At 42.3% G+C, this 7,478-nt stretch overlaps 1 pseudogene; it reads right to left on the bottom strand.

Moving 5' to 3' along the window:
- Positions 1-1,943: 1,943 nt before the first annotated feature.
- LOC110196714 (pre-mRNA-splicing factor 18 pseudogene) lies at positions 1,944-3,134 on the bottom strand (annotated as a pseudogene).
- Between the last annotated feature and the right edge of the window lie 4,344 nt (positions 3,135-7,478).

Raw genomic sequence — 7,478 nt, 5'->3', positions numbered from 1 at the left:
ACTTTAGGAATAAAAGCAGTGAATACCAAAGATAATTATGATTTTCTTGAGAGATATTATGCTTTGTTATAAGTCTGAATAAAAAATGACATACATTTTGATGTTTGGAGACAGTTGGAACAGAAGTCAAGAGAAGATAGAATTAATCACCTGCAAAATTTAAATAAAAGGAGAAAAATAAGCCTTATACTTCAAGTGGCACAAGGGCAGTTACATGTTATAGATGATACTTCAGATACCATTTGCATGTAACATTTACTTAGTGACTGTTTCCAGTATGGAGGACAGAAATGGGGAAAGTCTTTGCAAAGAGAAGGATGTGCAAATGGAGCCAATTAACTTTGAAACTGCTTTAGGGGAAGATGGCAGAGTAGGTCAGAAAACTTTAGGCTCTCCAGTTTTCCTCCACACACAGAAAAAGATGATACATTGCCTCAGAGTGAATGTTGAGCAGCAGAAATAAACAAAAGTTGGGGTAAAGCAGTAGTCTTCTGTGAAGGAATTTATAATTTTCATATTAATCGATATGACATATGTAATGAATATACTAATAATTTAGTTTTCTCAAGAACTGACTCTCTGGCATGGGACTCAGAGTTCACAATGTAGCTTAAACTGATTAATCAAAACTCTGACAACGCTTACAATCACTGGACCTTAAGTGAAGCAAATCAAAGATTGTAGAACCTGTTCCCATCACAGAACTCTGGTTTTGTACTATAGGTTTTGTACAACAGTGATTTTAATATATAACCTTCACTTTTTCTTGAGCTAAAAGAACATTCCTCACTCTGATTAATTAAACTGCTTGATTACTAGCACTCCCGTCTCTAGGCCTGCTTTGTGCGGTTAGAGTATTCTCAGGTTAGAGACTGGCTCAGTAAAAATTCTGCTACACCCCCTAAAACAACTTGAGAGGATTCCAGGAAAGACTTGACCTCTAAGAGGTTCCAGAGTGAAGTGTAAACACCTCCAGGCCAACTCCAAGGAGTCAATAAACAACAAGCTATCAGTTTAACTACTTGGTGTACTACTCAGAAACAGATTTCTAACTTCTCTGGGGTTTTCTGCCTCTTTCTTGAGTTTCATGTCTGCTCTTTCTGCATGAGCTGGATGAGGAACCGGTGCCCTTTGCAGGTCACAAACTGAGTGGTCAGCTTCACCACATCCAGGTTGAAGGCTAGGGGTGAAGGGGTCTGTGATGAACTTGAACTCTGGAGGGGTCTCCTTGGGTACAGTGATCTTTAGGATCTACCTAGGCTTGGACAGTTGATTCTGGGGGCCTGTTGCTTCTGCTATATGACCTTGGGGATGGCAGCCTAGGGCTTCTGTACCTCTCCCTCCTTGAATTTGCTGACTTTGTGTCAGAAATAAGCATGGTACTTATTAGGATTAAGGAAACTGAAGTTTGCACTTTTCCAAATGAAATCAACAATCCTAAATTCAAATTCATGGACATTTGAGAATATAAAGCTGATGGTCTTCTCCACAATATTCCTAACCTCATGAGGTGAGCAGATGATTCCTACGACAGGATTGGATGGAGTAAAGTCCTCCTTGGAAAATTCTTCTTCGGGGGGCTGCTTGGTCTTCTTCAATCATTTGGATCTGACTAAGGTTTCTGGTCAGCATAATCTAGGTCCTTGGATAAGGGTCTCTAAACAGCATGCAAAGATGGTTGAATTTCCTAGACACAAAGGGCCAGGATCAAATGATGTAATACGCTCTTCTCACAAGACAGTTTCTCTTCAATGATGGATCTAATCCAGCTTAGCTAGTTCCAGAACTGAGTCAGAAGATGGAGTTAACATGGTTTGCTCAATTTCCACTACCATTTGCTATCCTAATCCCCTCAATTCAATCAATTTCTCCCCTTTTGATTTAGGGAGGGGAGTGGGCAAACCACTTTAATCAGCACACTTTCACACTGGCTCTTTCCTTGGTACATGCCTCCTCTTTTTTTTTTATCACCAAGAGATGCTAAATTTTTGGGTAGTTACTGAAGAAGCAAAAACTTTTTCCCATAAATACAAATATAATTGTAGCATGAACAGTATCATATTTTACAAAAATAATACAAGTCAACCTCAAATGTTTCTTTCTAATCATTTACCAGCAACTTGTACAGGATAGGAAAAAGTTCAGTAGGAATCCCTCCATGATTGTTGTCTGTGTGCTTAAACTATAGGGAAATAAGTTTTGGTGCTTGATTTTGAGACTATGAAAAGTCAAAACATCATACAACAAACAATCAATAGTCTATTGTCATATCTGATGTAAGAAGCAAACAAATTTTGAAATAAACAAAGAAATCCATTAGGTAGAAAAGAGGTGCTCCCCAAACTTGATTCTTTCTCTCCTCTCCATTCCTGGCAGCAGTTCCCCAGAAGGCCACAGGCTTAAGTGTCTTATTGTGCTACAGCTCCACAGAGAACAGCTGTCATAGCCCATTGTACTCCACACATTTTGATGGGTCTGTTGAGAAGTGCTTCTGGCAAATGGTCATCAATCTTTTCAAACCCTGAATATATTTTCGTTATGTCTCATCATTCAGAACATGTGCAACATGCTTGGAAAAAATCTTTTCCCGACTGGTTCTGGCACGGATCCCAACCATAGTGACTCCAATAGGCCAAGGAGCATTTCCAATGGCCGTCTGAAGATAACCATCATTGGCCTTCACATATTCTCACTGCAACATGAATTTAACAATGTCTGTTATTGATTCCTTAATATCAGCAGGAAGAGTCCTGTTCTGCAGTTTTCTGAAAAGTGGCCTCAGATGTGATTCTGTCCGTTTCTGAGTGGCACGCTGCAGTTTTACATGTTCTTCTCTGGCATGGAGTTCTTTGGTCCAAACTCCAAGGAAAAACTTAAGGAATTTGGTTAAGATATCCATGTCTTTATGATCATCCCCCCTTCCTAAGGACTCTCCCAGTGCTTGTAATTCTTCAATAGTGGTGTTTTCTTCATGGACTTTCACATCATTCTGTGTGTCTTCTCCTAGTTCTCGAGCACCAACAACTTCCTTAAAGTGTTGTTCAATCTTATCCAAAGCTGCCTTCAAGTCATTCCTCAAACCTTCGTTAACCTCAGGCATGAGAATCTCTATTTTTCTTAAACGAGGCAATGCATCATAATCAGTTTCTCCAAACAATCTAAAGGTTCTCCTCATTCTCTCAAACGCCAGATGATCGCTTGCCTTGAAAGAGTCACGGGCAACTTTTCCTCTGTGGTTCTGGTTCAACTACTGGATGGCATGAAATTAGTGGTTTCTCGTCTTCTCTTCTGGCTGCACCTTGTAGTCACATCTTTCAAAGTATGCCTCCTCTTCTTTTCTGGAAAGTTCTCTACATTTGAAATACCTTTTACTTCCCCCCCCCCCCCCCCCCCCGCAGCTTCTGGTCCTCCACCAGCTGCCATTCGCGAGATCTCTGATTTGGGGCTATCCATCTCCCAGCTATATGCTGGGCTCCGTGGGACGCCACGGAGGGTTCTCCAACCGCCCAATTCAACTTCGGAGTGAGAAACACTCCGCCTCCTTCTTGGCAGCACTGACCTCCAGAGGTTTGAGGCCCAACCCTGCCTGGGGTTTATTGGTCTCCGGACAGATGAGTCATGTCCAGCGCTGGCCTTGGAGCTGGTGGCAGCTTTGGAGCCCTCACCCCGCTTGTCCCGCTTCACTTCCGGCTCAGCAGGCCCGACAGCTATCGAGTCCAAGAGCACTCCCGCTGCGAGCCTCGACTTCGCCCCGGAGGCGGCTGCTCCCCATATCGGCCCCGCGGCTGCGCTTGGTCAGATGTCGAGGGCCCGTCCCCCGCTGCGGTGCTTGGGCTTCTTATGCTTCACGGTGCCGTGGAGGCTGTGGAGGTCCCGGGCCTGAACTCTCCGCTGTCCCTGCCTTGGCACCCTCCACCGACTCCTTCTCTGAGGAGCAGTTCCGCTCCCAACGAACCCTATCCACAGTCACCACAGGGCCCAGAAGAAGAACGGGAGCTCCTCAGGCTTGTGGGCTGCATCACTGCTGCTGGAGAGCAACAAGGCGCCGGTGCAATGCCTGATGGGAAGTCAGGGCTGAGGCTGCAGGTGTCAACCCCTCACTGTGCTTTCCCTACAGGTGCAATGCCTGATGGGAAGTCAGGGCTGAGGTTTCAGGTGTCAACTGCTCACCCAGTTTTGACAAAGGGGTCTCTTCTGAGTCAATGCGGGGGTGGGGGTGGGGGCTTTATCATTCTTCTTAGAAGAAACTTTTGAAAGTCAGCTATATGTATCGTTGCAATCACACTTTTGTCCTACTTGTCCTGTTCCCCAGTTGAGAATAGTTTCCTGAAATCATCCAGAAAGAATGAGATACTTTAAGGACCTAATCTTATACAAGAATATGAATTCAGAACAGTAAAATCTAAAACCCTAAGAGCTTTCATTCTTGTATCCAATGGGAGTAACTCAGGTGTTGAGATTTGCAACAACAATATTCATAAAACGTGAACTTTTACAATTTACCTACCCTTTTAGAAATTTGCTATGAAAGGGAAAAGGTGATAATGGTGATATCAAGACTGTTCCTTCAAGGGCACAGAATGATCTGACAGAAGCATAAAGTTTCCTTAGCTTGTTTTGATTCTGGAAAGTCACTGGGGAGTGGTTAGCTGCTCTAAAAGGTCAATGTTGTTCACAGGGTACCACAGTCAGGTTCAGAATTAACTGCTGTAGGAAATTTCCCTGTTCAGAGGGAAATAGCACTGTAGGGAAACTGAGTCAAAGGGACTCCTACCTTCACCCATGCAAGGTTGTCCCCTCAACCTTCCCAAACATAGACATCCACATGCAGGGAAGCAGTTCTTAGCACTCTCTTTGAGTATTATTTAGGTTTTCTTTGAGTTATTGGTTCAATGATAATTTAGATAATCATACCCAAAATCAAACCTCAGAACAATATCAAATTGCAGTTCCAAGAGATTTTATCACAAATAACTATCACAACTTTAAGACTCACACATCATTTTTAGTTTAAATATATCCAGATACAGACACACAGTGCAGACATATAGTCCACTTGACCCCCAACTTCATCCTTTTCTACCAAAAGACAAATTGCAGGATAGACTTGTTGAGCAGCCCATGAGCCATATTTGAAAGATTGTAAAGAATAAGAAATGTGCCACAGGATAATAATGATAATAATATTAGCTAACATTTATATAGCACATGGTACTTACTATGTGTCAAGCCCTGTGCAAGTGTAATCTTGTTTTATCTTCACAATAACCATGGAAGGCAGGTGCTATTGTTATTTCCACTTTACAGATGAGGAAACTGAGGTAAACAGAGGTTAAATGACTTGCCATGACAGCTTATAAATGTCTGAGGTTAGATATGAACTCAGGTCTTCCTGATTCTAGGCCTAGTACTCTACCCATTGTGCCACCTAACTGCTCCTGATGGGTATGAGAGAAGGGCAGATGTTATGTACATATATTTTCCCTTGTTTTTGAGTAGGGTCTGCAAACTATAGGCCAGTGATTTTGATTTTGTGCCTGTCCCCTTACCCACCCCAAAAAAATTCATGATGTAGTATTAAAGAGATGGTCAGTGAACATCTCAATGAGATAACCATGATCACTAAGAGCCAGCCTAGTTTTATCAAAAATGGGCCATAACATTTGGGGCAGCTAGGTGGCACGGTGAATACAGCGCTGGACCTGGAGTCAGGAGGACCTGAGTTCAAATCTGACCTCAGACATTCACTAGCTGTATGACTCTGGGCAAGTCACTTAACCCCAATTGCCTCACCAAAAAACAAACAAAAAACCAGAATGGGTCATAACAGAATGTCGGTCCTATTATTTTTTCCTAAGGGGGATGGATGGGAGTCATGAAACCCCTTGATCATGACACTATGCAATCAAACAAATAAGAGATTAGATTTGTTCTCTGGGTCCTCAAAGGGCAGAACAAGAAGGAATAGATGGCACAGGAGAGAGGCAAATATCTTGTTTTCCCTGTGGTAAACTGTTAGAAAAGGGGAATTTTTCATACTCTCTTGAATTCCTTTTCTGCTACCCCCTTACTGGAGTTGCTCCTCAGCTAGTTTATGATTCACTTAATTTGCCACTTAACTTTTCTTCCCTGCCTCAAGTCTCTACCATTTGGAATTTGTCTTCTACACAGCTGTCACCGGGTGAAACTCCTCAAAAAGCAGGCTGACCCAATCACACTTCTTGGTCTAGGAGCTCCTTATTCCTGCTTCTGTCTGGCATTTCCCACCTTCACCACCTGGCTCCAGCTCATCTTTCTAGGCTTATTACACATGACTTCTTCCTACACTGCCTGGTCCTATACACCAGCCTTGTGACTGTTCCTCAGACATGATATTCTCTCCCATCTCTCAGCCTTTGCACATGTTATTGTTCCCCAGATCTAGAATCCTCTCCCCCCTCACCTCAGCCTCATCTCACCTCTCTCCCTCCTAAAGATCAGTGATTTTCTTCAAAGTTCAGCTACAGTCTTGCCTTCTATATGAGACTTTGCTCAATATCCTCCATTTGTTCAGAATGTATATTTGTATCCACAGCACAGGACCTGGCACACAATTGGCCTCTTAATTATTGAATTTGATCCAACAATTGAAAGAATAGGGAAATGTTCAGTCTGAGAGAAAGCTTGAGATATTAAGTTGTCAAAAAGGAAGAAAATAGGTAATGTGCCTCCAGAAAACAGGGCTTCTTTAAGAGTAGCATCAAGAAAGAACTTTCTTGATAGATAGTTCACAAGAAGATGAACTGTACCAGAAAGGCAAGAATTTCCTGTCACTTGAAGCATTCAAGCAGTGACTGTAGTTTAGGGGATAGAAGGAGTAAAAATTCAGTCAGAAGGAGCCTTGGCAGCTATCTAATTCAACCCATTCCCAAGAGAAATATACAGTACAACACAGCAGGCCCGTGGTCATCAAGCTTCTTCTTGAAGATCTGTAATGAAGTGGGACCCGATGCCTCTCCAGGAATGAGAGCATTTATGTAGTGCTTACTATATGCCATACACTGTGCTAAGTGCTTTACAAATATCATCTCATTTGGCAGCAGAGAATTAGAAGTTGAGAGGATGCTGGGGAATAGCTGAACAAGTTGTGGCATATGATTATGTTGGAATACTATTGTACTGTGAGAAATGATGAGCAAGATGCTCTCAGAAAAACCTGGAAAGACTTGCAATGGCTGATGGAAAGTGAAATGTACTGCTTACAAAGTAACAGCTATATTGTAAGATGATCAGCTGTGAATGACTTAGCTGTTCTCAGTTATACAAGGATCCAAGACAACTCTGAAGGACTTATGACGAAAATGCTATCCATCCTCAGAGAAGAACTGATGGCATCTCAATACAGATTAAAGCATGCTTTTTTTTAACTTTATTTTTCTTCAGTTTTTTTGTATGTTTTCTTTCACAACATAACTATTATGGATATGTTTTACATGACT

The sequence above is a fragment of the Phascolarctos cinereus genome, unplaced genomic scaffold, assembly GCF_003287225.1.
Source record: "Phascolarctos cinereus isolate Bilbo 61053 unplaced genomic scaffold, phaCin_HiC Scaffold_4;HRSCAF=312, whole genome shotgun sequence".
Classification (NCBI taxonomy): Eukaryota; Metazoa; Chordata; class Mammalia; order Diprotodontia; family Phascolarctidae; genus Phascolarctos; species Phascolarctos cinereus.
This window is presented reverse-complemented; position numbering and strand designations above follow the sequence as displayed.